Genomic DNA, 17517 nt, shown 5'->3' on the forward strand with positions numbered 1-17517 from the left:
TTCGCCCTCAGTTCCAGTTGGCAATGGCAATAACCAATCTGTAGTTGACCAACAATATATGAAACCAAGACGACATGTTGAAATACAAACGATGTAATGTTAAAATAACATTTATATACATGGTAAACTGACAATTTCTTGTACTTTAAGATGTTAGTTTGAATAATTCTGAGTTAGGTAATTGCATTTGTATATATACCTCACAGTGCAGCCAGTCACACAGTAGCATTAGTCCACTGATTAGAGACATGATGTAATTTGATATATAGGAATTATTTAGTGGCTTATGATAAACAAGCAGGGCCTCCTTTATATCATTTAAGGAAATGCTCTTCATATATTAGACCCATGCAATAAACACACACATGCTCCAGCAGTTCTATCAATCTCTGCTCAATCACCGCTCGCCTAATACACTTTCCACCAGATTAGCTTCATTTCATGCATATTGCAGAAAAGTGCAAGATATCTAATTGAGTGAACATCTAAAAATAGACATTATCTCTTCCCCTTTTACTCTTTGACCTTGCTCTCTGTCTTTTTACTATCTTCTCCCAGGCATCTTGGATCTGGATCTTTGTCCTCCAGGAGACTCAGCTTTAGTCTTTTTACCTCCCTCTGTGTGAATCATGTCTTTGTGTTTTGCATCTTTGCACCACCAACATTTCATTCACCTCTGATGTTGTATAAGCATCGGTTGTTTCAGAGGTGAGCATTTAAAAAAAAAATACTCATCAGAGTTTGCTTTCGACATAACCAGACGTAACTCAGATTTAACATGAAACATTTATTTTCCTGGTTACAATGACACAGTGAAAAAAATGCAAATGCCATTTACTTTTTATCCAAACATATAAAAATACATTTGAACATACAAAAATAATTTGGTAACATCTTGTAGCTCTCACTTGTAGCCCCTTGCACCACATCCACCGGAGGTTTGGACTGAACGTGGTTTGATGGTTTTAATGATCTTGATGCGAGCAGGATCCCAGATACAATCCTCCTCCAAACCGCTCTTCACCATTCCACAGTTGGGTGGCACCCAGGCGGTGTCATACACCTCACCATACCTGGAGTCATGCCAGTTCTTCTGACGAGGGTGACGTTGACGATTGATGGCGATCACCTTCCCTACGTTGGCCACAACCTTAATGACGACTCTGTCATGCTCAGGGTGATCAATGGGATAGCGGCTAGCTTTCTCCAGGTCTCTGCTGAGGTAGACACCGCGGCCGAGCATCCCGTCTGAAGACTGGCGAAAACCGTTGTCCCGAATCAACTGAGCACTCCTGCTGGTGGTACCATGGTACATGACGTACTTTTTATTATCGATTGGTTCAGTAAGGCCCAGTCGACCTACCCCAGCAGGCACATCGAAGTCATCTTCAGCCCACTCGTACATGTTGGCGTCGGTATCACTGTAGGAAAGAAGATTATTAGTTTGAAGTCTTTAGAAGGATTCCATGTGAAGATGCTAAAAATTGTTAATAAAACAATGCAGAACGAAACGAGAAAATCAAGAAATGATTCAACAAAATATTCTAAGTTCTGGATGTGTTTACCATAGCTTAGCACAAAACCGTTAGCCCAGCTTAATCAAAAGTGAAATAAGACAAAGAGCCTACAACCACGCTAGCAGCTCTGAGTGGTGTGTAGATCTAAAACAGACTGTGTTGGTGATGAAGTTTTCTATCAGGAACTTGTGCTTGCATAAATCTGACTGTCCAGCATAGTGCCTTTTCAATGGCATCACAGTGTGGTCCAGCAAAAACTGAGCAAAGTTAAACTTTTTGCATTTTCTTTTTGGTTTTTTTTAAATAGAGCCTCTGGGTGGCATCCCCATTGTGTCAGCAGACCGAGAACATTCAAATGATTTCAAATGAAGTCAGTTTTATGTATAGACCAAAATCATGGATCACAAATTTGCCTTAAGAGAGGCTTTAATATCTGTACAGAGTATGACAACCTCTGTCCTTAGACCCAAACAAGGAAAAATCCCCCCCAAAAACTTTGATACCACCGAATAAAACTGTCTCACGTCAGTGTAAAGATTTTTGCTTTTTTCTGCTGTGCATATATTTATAGAGTTCTGTCAACCGACTGCTTCACAGCTTTGTTTTTCTTTTCAGATTGAAATATTGTTTCCCATTATTTATAGTCGTTTTGCTGCAGCTTCTCATTCGGATTAAACACAGTTCAAAAGGAGTACTCATTTAGACTTGCAAACACCACGATACATGAGTTTTTATCTGTCATAAAGTTCACACAGCTGAGTAAGACAAATGAACATATTCCACCAAAAATTCAAGCATAAACTGTCCTTTAGACTAACTTTGTCCCGTTGAATATACAGTACACTGAAAAAAATCAGTTCTGTAGGAAAAAAACAGTGTTTTCACTTACCTCTCTCAAAGTTCCTCAAAGAATACAGGCTGCGAGTTCACTCTGTCTTTTATAGGCACCTTCCAAATTTCTGAGGAAATGTGCATTTCATTTTTCACTTTCGTTTCAGGTTCTGCATTGTTTTATGACTTTCGTTTGGGTGTGGTCAACACAGCTGCGGTGTTGAATTTCAGTCATGCCAGCAGCAATACAGTTATCAGTGATTTTGCGGCCTTGTCTGCAGCTGTGAGCATGGGGTTTTCTAATGAGGTCAAACATGGCTTTTTATCTGCCAACAAGAATGAGAAAAATCAGGTATTTCCCGCATGCTCATATACAGTGGAACATCTAACCAGTGCAGCCAGTCCCTCAGCAGTGTTTGTTCGACTGATGGAAGATACATATAAGAATGATTTAATAAGATAAACACACGATGCCTCCTTAATGACGTGATGAAAAGAATATCTCTGTATACATTCTGTCGTCAGCCATGCAGAAAAACACACACACACACACACACACACAAACACACACGCTCCAGCAGCTCTATGAATCTTGCTCACTTTCTAATATACTTTCCACCAGATTAGTCTGATTTCATGCATATTACAGAGAAGTGGCAGAAATCTCATTGAATGAACATCTAAAAATAGACGTGATTTCTTCCCCTTTTACTCTTTGCCCTCTCTTTTTTTCTTTTTTTCCCAACTCCATCTTTTTCCAGACACCCTAGAGCTAGATCTTTGTCTTCCAGGAGATTTTGCCTCAACTTTTGTCTCTTTTTTTTCCTTTGTCTGATTTGTCATTTTTCTTTCTTTTGTTTTTTGTTTACCCTCTTTGTTGTTGTCTACGTGGTCAAGAGGTCATGTGGCTCAGGCACTACCTGTTTTTGGCAGAATCTGGACGTTGTTTTGTATTTTGCCTCATCCATATTCTTCATACATGTCTACAGTAACAAAAGAAAAAAGAAAGAAAACATTTACAGGTTTTTTGGAAGTTTATCCCTACCTGACATGAGGCTTAGAGGTTAGATGGTGTCGATTGTTGTGCAGATTTAAAGCTCCTTGAGGCAAAGTATTGAGTTGAGATTGTGAGCTTCTTTAAATAAATTTCTCAGGGTTTTAAAGGTACGTGAACTTACATTTATACTACAATCTAAATTAACTCAATTACCTGCCTAAAAAAGTCATGTTATGAATTTAAATCTCAAATTTAAATTTAGTATGTGCATATTTATCAAAAAATCTTACATTACTGTAGAAGTAGTATTTTAGCTTTTTCATGGTGTTTTCACAGGTTTCTATGACTTGGTATTAAACTGAATTGCTACAGTTACATGATAATCCATCAACTGTTTGTGATACTCTCAGTGACATATTTGCTAAATCATGAGTTTATTTGTATTACACCTTTATATGAAGCCATATAGTATTCACCATGAGTCACATTTATAATTAAATCCTGTTGTGGGAATGAAATACAAGAGGATCCAACCAGTTTATGGAGCTGTTGTCTTTAATTATTCATTCGTTTATTTACTCCCACGCCCGAACATTGTTGTGTCCTCGATTGCTAACAACCCATCTTCCACTCTGCATCTGCACAAATCAGTTCATGCATTGTAGGCGCTATATTAGTCATGTAATCAGGTCATCAGATCAGATTTGGCTTGCTCCTGCTAAAATCAGATCTATGTGCATGTACGTATGTATTAGTATTAGGAGGATATGCATGTGTTTTAGAGTTACAATGATGCCAAGCATTTGATATTTATAGCTTTTTGAATGTGATATTTCTTTGTCCTACATTTATGGTACATTTAATATCACTTGGCTTTGGTGCATTTAATGGACAAAATACTTCTGATGAAAACAGTATGGACTCGACTAGCACGTTGATATTTTCCCCTTCTTCTGATGAGCCACTGACAAAATGATTAATTAAGAAAATAATTCAATATTTATCAATTATAAAAATGTTGTGTTTTTCCAATATGATCACACAGGTGGTATTCTTTTCATGTTTAACAATACAAATGTCATATGTGTCCAGACTTATATATAACGTAAACTATTTGATCAAAGGTAAATGTAAGCCACTGTACATACATCCAGTAGATGATGACAACATGTTTCACATGTTGTCAAAAATTTGTAATCTCCTGTCTCCAAAGACTGATTGAGTCCAGTCAGGTGTCTAAGAAGACTAAGATTGCTCTTTGATGCTTTTAGGTTGTAGAAAATCCTTTTTACAAATAGATATTTTGTAGAAACGGTTTGTTTTGTGGGCTAAAAAAAACATATCCTGTATGATGGTTTCACCAGAATGACAATTGCAAAAACACAAAGAGACAAAATACCTCAAATCAACAGTTCAATAAGAAAAGAAATCAGTCATTGGTTGAAGAAAAACTGGAAGCTAAGCATCAAAATGTGTGCAGATTTAAACAGAACAGGTTCCCATTTCAGTGTCAAGTGTGCAGTAATGACTACAACAAGCTGGAACGAACAGGCAACATGTTGCTTTAGCAAAGCTGTTCTTCACTACAGAAACAGAAGGTTAGCTGATGGTGGAATATGAGACGAACATACTGTGAACTGACACATCACAGTTTACAGGCAAACTATCTAAAGTCTACAGTCCCTTTCACACTGCCTGTTCAAGGTAGGAACATTTTCACTGCCACGCTTCATATCAGCACAATATTCCCAAAATATTTGTGGCTTGTGTTGTTATGCCTGTATAAACAGTAGGATTGTGGAATAGGAGGACAGTGAAGACAGTTGTCTCGCTCTCAAACTGGCAGTGGAGGTAGAATCACTGTTGAAATGGTGTCTGTGTGATAAAGACAACCGGCAGGACGGGACCATGGGCAGGAGGAGTATGACAGCATTTTATTTGTTCAATCCACCATGGGGGAGTTTTTTAAAGTAGCTCTTAGCAATTAGCAACTAAATCAAAGAATAAGAAAAGTGTCCCTAAAAGTCCACATATTGGGAATCAAATGGGATATGGGAGGTCCTTAGCCTCAGAGCAGAGGACGAGATAAGCCGTCATATAACAGGGATGGTAAATAATTGTTATAGTCAGCAAAAGCTGTTTTTATTGTTTACAAAGTCCTGCCAACGGGTGTGTTATGTGTCACACAACAGGCTAATGCTTTTGTGTAAAACATCATGTTATTTTGTAACTGTTTATAGCCACATGCCCAAAAAAGCCCGCAGGAAGGTGCTGCACTGTTGGATTTTATATTAATCCAGCTGAAGCACATGTCCGCTTGGTTTCTTGTTCTGTGTGTGTGTGTATGTGTGTGTGGCTCAACCTTGGCCTGTCAAAGAGACAAACGGACCTGCCGCTCGCATCCACAGAGCAGAGAGGCTGAGACTGAGTGGTGTAACCTGGTTGCTGTATTTTTACCTGACCTCACACTGCAAATGGCTTTTGGCCACACGTCACTACCCAAAGGTTTACAGAAATGTCCCAAACAAACCTGAATAAGAGGACTTAAAGGAAATACAGGCAGAGGGCAGGTTCTCTGCAGATAATATCACTGTCACATACTGCTGTTATGTGTCTAAGTGATGTTTGAGAGGGATTACTTTTGTGTGTCTATATTATTTTTTGGAAAATGTTGCATAGTGTGCCTTTAAACCTACCCAATCTAACCACTGAGTAGACTGCAGAAGGCCCAAAGAATAACAACTAACTCAATAGTCATTTATTTTACAACTCAGAGATTAGTCAGATGCAAAACATTACTGGGTTGATGATCCAGTGGTGTAAATAAGTAAGTTTTGTTTGTAATTTTTTGGTATTTTTTACATTCCATTCATATTTTTATATTAAATATTTGTTCTTTTCTTTTTCACACACACACACACACACACACACACACACACACACACACACATATATGTATGTACATGTATTTATACACACACACACACACACACACACACACACACACACACACACACAAGAAACCAAAAGACAGATGCAGAAAGAATCTTAAGTCACAGTGCAGATTAATATTTATGTTGGTTTTATATCTTCATTTTTTGGCTCCTGTTTGGACCACCGGAAATATGACAATAGGCCAAGAGTAAGATAAGGAAAGACTCTAAAGTCACAGTAAAGAGTGATATTTATTTTTTTCTTCATTTTTTGGTTGAAGCATGTGTGCTTTAACATTTGAGTGAAATACATGAATAAATGTGAGTGTTAACTGTTTAATTGATACAACTCTGCTTAACATGATGACAGGAAAAAAAACAGAAAATGGAGAGCTGCTGTCAGAAGGTAACAAACTCACAAGCTCACGTATAAACATGTTAGAAGAACGTACAAGGTACTCCCCACTGATTGATGATTTTAAGGATCTTGATTCGATAAGGATCCCAGGCACAATCCTCTAAACCGCTCAGCACATTTCCGCATCCAGGTGAAACCTTTGCAGTGTCGTGCTCTGGGCCGGATCTGGAGTCATGCAAGGCCTTCTGACATGGGTGTTGTTGACGATCGCTGACGTTCACTCTCCCCAGGCTGACCTCAACTTTGATGACGACCTTGTCAGACTCAGGGTGACCAACAGGGAAGCGTTGAGCTTCCTCCACGCTTCTGCAGAGGAAGACGTCGCGGCCGAGGCCCATCCGCAGAGTGCCGAAAACCATTGGCCAGGATGGATCGAGCATTCTCCCTTGTGGTGCCGTGGTACATAATCATGGACTGGTCTGCCATTATTTCATATACTGTATGACAGAATAATATAAATAAAGCTTCTGAGACTTTCTTTATCTAATCCTACAAGAATTATATTTGATAATATTTCTGTAAAAATGGTCTTTTGGGAGTAAGAAACAGTAGCAGTTTTCACGTACCTCTCTCTGCATTCCTTCCAGCGCGCAGGCTGTGAGTTCACTCTGCTTCTTGTAAAGACTCTCAAACTGGGAGGCGGTGCAAGTTTCAGTTTGAGTCAGTTTAGTTGTTTAAGTGGGTGTGGGAGTCTCAGTAAATTTCCGTTATCAGCAGGCCAGCTGACAGCTTTGCTGGGGCCCAGGACAAAATACAGTGCTGTGAAAAAGTATTTGCCCCCTTCCTGATTTCTTACTTTTTTGCATGTGTGTCACACTCAACTGTTTCAGATCATCAAACAAATTTAAATATTAAAGACAACCCAAGTAAACAAGAGTCACAGACATCAACATATTCCACCAAAAGTTTAACAGCACACTATACACCAACTTTCTTTATCTCCACGTACATGCACTATTGATAACATTTACAGTAAAAATGCACTTTTTAGGTGAAAAACAAAATGTGCTTCATGTACCTCTGTCTATGTTCCTCCTGAAGTGCAGGCTGTGAGTTCACTCTGCTTCTTGTAAAGACACTCTGGCTGGGGGAAGAGATATGTGCTTCACTTTCACTTTCACTTTGAGCTATTTTAGGACCTTAGGCTCTAATGTGAGTGTGGGATTTTCCCTTCTAATATTACAGAGGTGGATGGGGTATGGATAGATGACAACTTGACAATAAAGTTTTCCAGCATTTATTTTTTCCTGAAGAAGACTACATGGCACATCAACTGTCTTCTGGTCTCTTAACTCTGCAGCTCTGCTCTCCCAGCAGTGCAAAACAACACTGTGGGTGAAAACATTTTTTCATAAAATGGAGATAATTTGACATTACATGACATGCATACTTTCTGGTCAACAGGAAAATATTAAGTTCATGTTATAACATTATATGGCCTCAAAACTGAGAAAAACAATTCAAAAGGAAAAACACTGACACCTGGTGGGCAGAGTATAAAAGTACGTTTGGGGTAGAAACTAAAAACAGAATGTGAAAATTATCAAAACATAATTGCAGAAAACAATATGGCACATTTAAAATTAAAATCCAGAAACAAATTTGAGATAATGGACTATTTAGTATATAATCCATTGGTATATATTTTACATTTTCATATTTTCATATTTAACATTTTGATGTTTGCTTTTTTTAATCTTTACATTGAATTTTGCACTTATTTTTTAAATACGTTTTCTACTTCATGGAAGTTTACTTAAATTGTTTTTTATTTATATACTGTATATATATATATATATATATATATATATATATATATATATATATATATTCTGTAACCCGATTCATGCCTGATTTTGATTTGGTTGGGCTCCTTATTGTGATTGTTACTTCTGACCTTTTGTAGTTTTACTCTTACTCTAACCCTAACCCTCTTTTTATTTCAACAACTGCACATCACTTCCACTTATGATAAATAAGTCTTATCTTATCGCCACATGTAATGGCATGCTTCCTGTTCCTGTTTGGACCACCAGAAATATGACAATAGGCCAAAAGAAAGATAAGGAAAGACTCTGATCTTGATGCGAGCAGGATCCCAGATACAGTCCTCCTACAGTGAAGAGTGATATTTATTTTTTTCTTCATTTTTTGGTTGAAGCATGTGTGCTTTAACATTTGAGTGAAATACATGAATAAATGTGAGCGTTAACTGTTTAGTTGATACAACTCTGATAATGTTCTTAGTAAAACTAAATCCTGCCAACAATCAGTTGGATTAGCTTAGCATGATGACAGGAAAAAACAGAAAATGGAGAGCTGCTGTCAGAAGGTAACAAACTCACAAGCTCACTTCTAAACATGTTAGAAGATCGTACAAGGTACTCCCCACTGATTTACAGGCAAACTATCTAAAGTCTACAGTCCCTTTCACACTGCCTGTTCAAGGTAGGAACATTTTCACTGCCACGCTTCATATCAGCATAATATTCCCAAAATATTTGTGGCTTGTGTTGTTATGCCTGTATAAACAGTAGGATTGTGGAATAGGAGGACAGTGAAGACAGTTGTCTCGCTCTCAAACTGGCAGTGGAGGTAGAATCACTGTTGAAATGGTGTCTGTGTGATAAAGACAACCAGCAGGACGGGGGACCATGGGCAGGAGGAGTATGACAGCATTTTATTTGTTCAATCCACCATGGGGGAGTTTTTTAAAGTAGCTCTTAGCAGTTAGCAACTAAATCAAAGAATAAGAAAAGTGTCCCTAAAAGTCCACATATTGGGAATCAAATGGGATATGGGAGGTCCTTAGCCTCAGAGCAGAGGACGAGATAAGCCGTCATATAACAGGGATGGTAAATAATTGTTATAGTCAGCAAAAGCTGTTTTTATTGTTTACAAAGTCCTGCCAACGTGTGTGCCATGTGTCACACAAGAGGTCAATGTCCAAAAAAGCCCGCAGGAAGGTGCTGCACTGTTGGATTTTATATTAATCCAGCTGAAGCACATGTTCGCTTGATTTCTTGTTCTGTGTGTGTGTATGTGTGTGTGGCTCAACCTTGGCCTGTCAAAGAGACAAACGGACCTGCCGCTCGCATCCACAGAGCAGAGAGGCTGAGACTGAGTGGTGTAACCTGGTTGCTGTATTTTTACCTGACCTCACACTGCAAATGGCTTTTGGCCACACGTCACTACCCAAAGGTTTACAGAAATGTCCCAAACAAACCTGAATAAGAGGACTTAAAGGAAATACAGGCAGAGGGCAGGTTCTCTGCAGATAATATCACTGTCACATACTGCTGTTATGTGTCTAAGTGATGTTTGAGAGGGATTACTTTTGTGTGTCTATATTATTTTTTGGAAAATGTTGCATAGTGTGCCTTTAAACCTACCCAATCTAACCACTGAGTAGACTGCAGAAGGCCCAAAGAATAACAACTAACTAAATAGTCATTTTATTTTACAACTCAGAGATTAGTCAGATGCAAAACATTACTGGGTTGTTGATCCAGTGGTGTAAATAAGTAAGTTTTGTTTGTAATTTTTTGGTATTTTTTACATTCCATTCATATTTTTATATTAAATATTTGTTCTTTTCTTTTTTACACACACACACACACACACACACACACACACACACACATATATATGTATGTACATGTATTTACACACACACACACACACACACACACACACACACACACAAGAAACCAAAAGACAGATGCAGAAAGAATCTTAAGTCACAGTGCAGATTAATATTTATTTGGTCTTCATATCTTAATTTTTTGGTTGATATATTTGTGGTTTAAGCTCAGCAAAAGAGAACAAAATTGCTAACTTTCATAACAAATGCAACAGCAAAAAAACAATGTGCGATACTTGATCTAAAATGGATTAACTGTTATCACTCTAATGACATTCTCTTAGTAAAAATAAATCCAGCCAACAATTGGTTATCTTAGCATAATGACTAAAAAGGTGGAAAACAGCAAGCTGTGGGCACAAGGTAACAAACTCCACCTAACAGCACCTCAACTACAAAATAAAACAAGGAGGTGGCAACATAATGATCCTGATTCGCTCAGGATCCCAGACACAAATTCCTGAACCGCCCGGCACCATTCCACACCAAGCCGGCACTTCTGCAGTGTCATACACCGTGCCGTATCTGGGGTCATGCCAGGTCTTCTGACGTGGGTGGTTTAGACGGTCAATGACGATCATTCTTCCCAAATTGACCTTAACTTTAATAACGGCCTTGTCAGACTCAGGGTAACCAATGAGAAAGCGTTGAGCATTCTCCACACTTCTGCAGAGGTAGACGCCGTGGCCCAGCGGCCCGTCTGCAGACTGACGAAAACCATTGGCCAGGATGGATCGAGCATTCTCCCTTGTGGTGCCGTGGTACATAATCATGGACTGGTCTGCCATTATTTCATATATTGTATGACAGAATAATATAAATAAAGCTTCTGAGAAAAAGATGGTTTTGCTGCAGCTTCTCACTGGGATTACAGCGTTCAAAGGGAGACTTCGTTTAGACCTGCAAACAAAAGGATACATGAGCTTTTATCAGTCAGGAGGGTAACAGAAGAGTCACAGACATCAACATATTCCACCAAAAGTTTAACAGCACACTATACATCAGACTTTCTTTATCTAATCTTACAAGAATTATATTTGATAATATTTCTGTAAAAATGCTCTTTTGGGAGTAAGAAACAGTAGCAGTTTTCACGTACCTCTGTCTATGTTCCTCCTGAAGGTCAGGCTGTGAGTTCACTCTGCTTCTTGTAAAGACACTCTGGCTGGGGGAAGAGATATGTGTTTCTCTTTCACTTTCACTTTGAGCTATTTTAGGACCTTAGGCTCTAATGTGAGTGTGGGATTTTCCCTTCTAATATTACAGAGGTGGATGGGGTATGGATAGATGACAACTTGACGATAAAGTTTTCCAGCATTTATTTTTTCCTGAAGAAGACTACATGGCACATCAACTGTCTTCTGGTCTCTTAACTCTGCAGCTCTGCTCTCCCAGCAGTGCAAAACAACACTGTGGGTGAAAACATTTTTTCTTAAAATGGAGATAATTTGACATTACATGACATGCATACTTTCTGGTCAACAGGAAAATATTAAGTTCATGTTGTAACATTATATGGCCTCAAAACTGAGAAAAACAATTCAAAAGGAAAAACACTGACACCTGGTGGGCAGAGTATAAAAGTATGTTTGGGGTAGAAACTAAACAGAGAATGTGAAAATTAAATTTAACAAACCAAAACATAATTGCAGAAAAACAATATGGCACATTTAAAATTAAAATCCAGAGACAAATTTGAGATAATGGATTATTAAGTATATAATCCATTGGTATATATTTTAAATTTGATAATTTTCATATTTTCATATTCATATTTAACATTTTGATGTTTGCTTTTTTTAATCTTTACATTGAATTTTGCACTTATTATTTTTTTAATATGTCTTTTATTTCATGGAAGTTTACTTAAATTATATATATATTTTTTATTTATATACTGTATATATATATATATATTCTGTAACCCGATTCATGCCTGATTTTGATTTGGTTGGGCTCCTTATTGTGATTGTTACTTCTGACCTTTTGTAATTTTACTCTTCCCTCTTTTTATTTCAACAACTGCACACCACTTCCACTTTTGATAAATAAAGTCTTATCTTATCGCCACATGTAATGGCATGCTTCCTGTTCCTGTTTGGACCACCGGAAATATGACAATAGGCCAAAAGAAAGATAAGGAAAGACTCTAAATCACAGTGAAGAGTGATATTTATTTTTTTTCTTCAGTTTTTGGTTGAAGCATGTGTGCTTTAACATTTGAGTGAAATACATGAATAAATGTGAGTGTTAACTGTTTACTTGATACAACTCTGATAATGTTCTTAGCAAAACTAAATCCTGCCAACAATCAGTTGGATTAGCTTAGCATGATGACAGGAAAAAACAGAAAAATGGAGAGCTGCTGTCAGAAGGTAACAAACTCACAAGCTCACGTATAAACATGTTAGAAGAACGTACAAGGTACTCCCCACTGATTGATGATTTTAAGGATCTTGATTCGATAAGGATCCCAGGCACAATCCTCTAAACCGCTCAGCACATTTCCGCATCCAGGTGAAACCTTTGCAGTGTCGTGCTCTGGGCCGGATCTGGAGTCATGCAAGGCCTTCTGACATGGGTGTTGTTGACGATCGCTGACGTTCACTCTCCCCAGGCTGACCTCAACTTTGATGACAACCTTGTCAGACTCAGGGTGACCAACAGGGAAGCGTTGAGCTTCCTCCACGCTTCTGCAGAGGAAGACGTCGCGGCCGAGTGGCCCATCCGCAGAGTGCCGAAAACCATTGGCCAGGATGGACTGAGCATGCTCCCTGGTGGTGCCGTGGTACATAATCATGGACTGGTTTTTCATTTTTATAATCCTGTATGGCACACACACTTAGAAAAAGATGGTTTTTTGTTGCAGCTTCTCACTGGGATTACAGCGTTCAAAGGGAGACTTTGTTTAGACCTGCAAACAAAAGGATACATGAGCTTTTATCAGTCAGGAGGGTAACAGAAGAGTCACAGACATCAACATATTCCACCAAAAGTTTAACAGCACACTATACATCAGACTTTCTTTATCTAATCTTACAAGAATTATATTTGATAATATTTCTGTAAAAATGCTCTTTTGGGAGTAAGAAACAGTAGCAGTTTTCACGTACCTCTGTCTATGTTCCTCCTGAAGGGCAGGCTGTGAGTTCACTCTGCTTCTTGTAAACACACTCTGGCTGGGGGAAGAGATATGTGCTTCTCTCTCACTTTCACTTTGAGCTATTTTAGGACCTTTGGCGCTAATGTGAGTGTGGGATTTTCCCTTCTAATATTACAGAGGTGGATGGGGTATGGATAGATGACAACTTGACGATAAAGTTTTCCAGCATTTTTTTTTCCTGAAGAAGACTACATGGCACATCAACTGTCTTCTGGTCTCTTAACTCTGCAGCTCTGCTCTCCCAGCAGTGCAAAACAACACTGTGGGTGAAAACATTTTTTCTTAAAATGGAGATAATTTGACATTACATGACATGCATACTTTCTGGTCAACAGGAAAATATTAAGTTCATGTTGTAACATTATATGGCCTCAAAACTGAGAAAAACAATTCAAAAGGAAAAACACTGACACCTGGTGGGCAGAGTATAAAAGTACGTTTGGGGTTAGAAACTAAACAGAGAATGTGAAAATTAAATTTAACAAACCAAAACATAATTGCAGAAAAACAATATGGCACATTTAAAATTAAAATCCAGAGACAAATTTGAGATAATGGATTATTAAGTATATAATCCATTGGTATATATTTTAAATTTGATAATTTTCATATTCATATTTAACATTTTGATGTTTGCTTTTTTTTAATCTTTACATTGAATTTTGCACTTATTTTTTAAATACGTTTTCTACTTCATGGAAGTTTACTTAAATTGTTTTTTTTATTTATATACAGAATATTTTATATATACATATATATATATATATATATATATATATATATATATATATATATATATATATATATATATATATATATATATATATATATATATATTCTGTAACCCGATTCATGCCTGATTTTGATTTGGTTGGGCTCCTTATTGTGATTGTTACTTCTGACCTTTTGTAGTTTTACTCTTCCCTCTTTTTATTTCAACAACTGCACATCACTTCCACTTCTGATAAATAAAGTCTTATCTTTTCGCCACATGTAATGGCATGCTTCCTGTTCTGTTTGGACCACTGGAAATATGACAATAGGCCCAGAGAAAGATAGGAAAGACTCTAAAGTCACAGTAAAGAGTGATATTTATTTTTTTCTTCATTTTTTGGTTGAAGCATGTGTGCTTTAACATTTGAGTGAAATACATGAATAAATGTGAGTGTTAACTGTTTACTTGATACAACTCTGATAATGTTCTTAGCAAAACTAAATCCTGCCAACAATCAGTTGGATTAGCTTAGCATGATGACAGGAAAAAACAGAAAATGGAGAGCTGCTGTCAGAAGGTAACAAACTCACAAGCTCACTTCTAAACATGTTAGAAGAACGTACAAGGTACTCCCCACTGATTGATGATTTTAAGGATCTTGATTCGATAAGGATCCCAGGCACAATCCTCTGAACCGCTCAGCACATTTCCGCATCCAGGTGAAACCTTTGCAGTGTCGTGCTCTGGGCCGGATCTGGAGTCATGCAAGGCCTTCTGACATGGGTGTTGTTGACGATCGCTGACGTTCACTCTCCCCAGGCTGACCTCAACTTTGATGACGACCTTGTCAGACTCAGGGTGACCAACAGGGAAGCGTTGAGCTTCCTCCACGCTTCTGCAGAGGAAGACGTCGCGGCCGAGTGGCCCATCCGCAGAGTGCCGAAAACCATTGGCCAGGATGGACTGAGCATGCTCCCTGGTGGTGCCGTGGTACATAATCATGGACTGGTTTTTCATTTTTATAATCCTGTATGGCACACACACTTAGAAAAAGATGGTTCTGTTGCAGCTTCTCACTGGGATTACAGCGTTCAAAGGGAGACTTCGTTTAGACCTGCAAACAAAAGGATACATGAGCTTTTATCAGTCAGGACATTCACAGAAGAGAGACACACACATTAAGATATTCTCCTAAATGTTTAACAGCACACTATACATCAGACTTTCTTTATCTGATCCTACAAGAATTATATTTGATAATATTTCTGTAAAAATGCTCTTTTGGGAGTAAGAAACAGTAGCAGTTTTCACGTACCTCTCTCTGCATTCCTTCCAGCGCGCAGGCTGTGAGTTCACTCTGCTTCTTGTAAAGACTTTCAAACTGGGAGGCGGTGCAAGTTTCAGTTTGAGTCAGTTTAGTTGTTTAAGTGGGTGTGGGAGCCTCAGTAAATTTCCGTTATCAGCAGGCCAGCTGACAGCTTTGCTGGGGCCCAGGACGAGATACAGTGCTGTGAAAAAGTATTTGCCCCCTTCCTGATTTCTTACTTTTTTGCATGTGTGTCACACTCAACTGTTTCAGATCATCAAACAAATTTAAATATTTAACAAAGATAACTCAAGTAAACATAAAATGCAGTTTTTCTGTGAAGATTTTATTTGTTAAGAGAAAAATACTATCCAAACCTACATGATCCTGTGTGAAAAAGTAATTGCCCCCCTTGTTAAATGATGAGGTAATTGTGATAAATCATATTATTGTGGAAAGCTGAGATTAATTTCATAGCCACACCCAGGCCTGATTGCTGCCAGACCTTTCAAATCAAGAGATCACTTAAATAGAACCTGTCTGACAGGGTGAAGTAGGCCATATTGAACCCAAGACATCATGCCGCAATCCAAAGAAAGTCAGGAGCAGATCAGAAGAAAAGTAATGGACATGTCTCAGTCTGGAAAAAGTTACAAAGCCATTTCTAAATCTTTGGGACTCCAGTGAACCACAGTGAGAGCCATTATCCACAAATGGAGAAAGCATGTTACAGTGGTGAACCTTCCCAGGAGTGGCCGGCCCCATAAAAATTACCCCAAGAGCACAGCGACGTCTGATCCAAGAGGTCACAAAGGAACCGAGAACAACATCTAAACAACTGCAGGCCTCACTTGCCTCAGTAAAGGTCAGTGTTCATGACTCAACCATAAGAAAGAGACGAGGCAAAAATGACATGCATGGCAGAGACACATATGATGTCCACTCTATCAGAGTCTGTCACTTTTATTTGGCCAAAAGCAGGATCGCTGAAATCAAGTGTCTGATCAGTCTCTGATCCAGCCTGCTCAGACCCTCCGACGGAGCAGCGGGCCCCTCCTGCATCACTGTGCAGCCTGACTCTGTCCCTCCGTTGTGGGACAGCGAGCGCTCTCTCTGTCACCTCACTTCAGCTGGAGCTCTCGCTTTCTCTGTCTCATCTTCTCTGTCTCTCTCAAACTCTCAACTGTTTCTGCCAAAGATAACGTCTTGTGTCAGGCTTTTCTACAAGCTAATGGACGTTAACATTAGAGCTAGGTCAGGTTACAAGGCTGGTAAACGTTCGCTCTACGTTGACTTTACTAGTTCCAGCTTCACCCTGTCACCTTTTTTTAAGTATTTGTTTAGAAAATCTCAAAGGCCTCTATTTTCGTCTTCTCTCTTCTTCTCTTTTCTTTCCTTTTCTGAGGACTTGTGCTGACCGGACATTTTGACGGTACTGAACTTCAAATCAAATGACAACATCAAATTTTGATCAGTGGCCAAACCATTTTTGTGCCGGGGGTGGCGGGATTGTTGATCAGTATTTCAAGGACAATTAGGAAGAAAAGAAATAAAAAGCTTTTATGCAACTCAAATATTACTTAGTTTTTCCACATAGAAGAATATTTTTTTAATTAAAAAAAAAAAAAATCCATAACTTAATGAGGGCCCAGCCCCCCCCCCCCCCCCCCCCCCCAAAATATAGCACATCAACAGCTTTCTTGTCTTTTAATTCTGCGCTCCTGCTCCCCCAGCAATGCAAAACGGCATGTTAGGTGACAACATTGTCTTCTTAAAATGTAGATACATTCATTTGACATCACTGGAAAACATTAAATTCATATTATAACAATAAATCTCCAAACTGAGAACCATTGTATTCAAAGGGAAAAGCACTGCAACTTGGTGGGCAGAGTGTAAAAGTGTGTATGGAGTAGAAACTAAACTGAGAGCTGGACAATTATTACATCAAACAAAAAAAAAACACACCTACAGAAGACAATATGGCACATGAA

General features: G+C 38.5%; 1 pseudogene; it reads right to left on the reverse strand.

The window, feature by feature from the left end:
• Positions 1–811: 811 nt before the first annotated feature.
• LOC121956208 lies at positions 812–11985 on the reverse strand (annotated as a pseudogene).
• Between the last annotated feature and the right edge of the window lie 5532 nt (positions 11986–17517).

This window comes from Plectropomus leopardus, chromosome 17 (assembly GCF_008729295.1).
Source record: "Plectropomus leopardus isolate mb chromosome 17, YSFRI_Pleo_2.0, whole genome shotgun sequence".
In the NCBI taxonomy this organism is placed as follows: Eukaryota; Metazoa; Chordata; class Actinopteri; order Perciformes; family Serranidae; genus Plectropomus; species Plectropomus leopardus.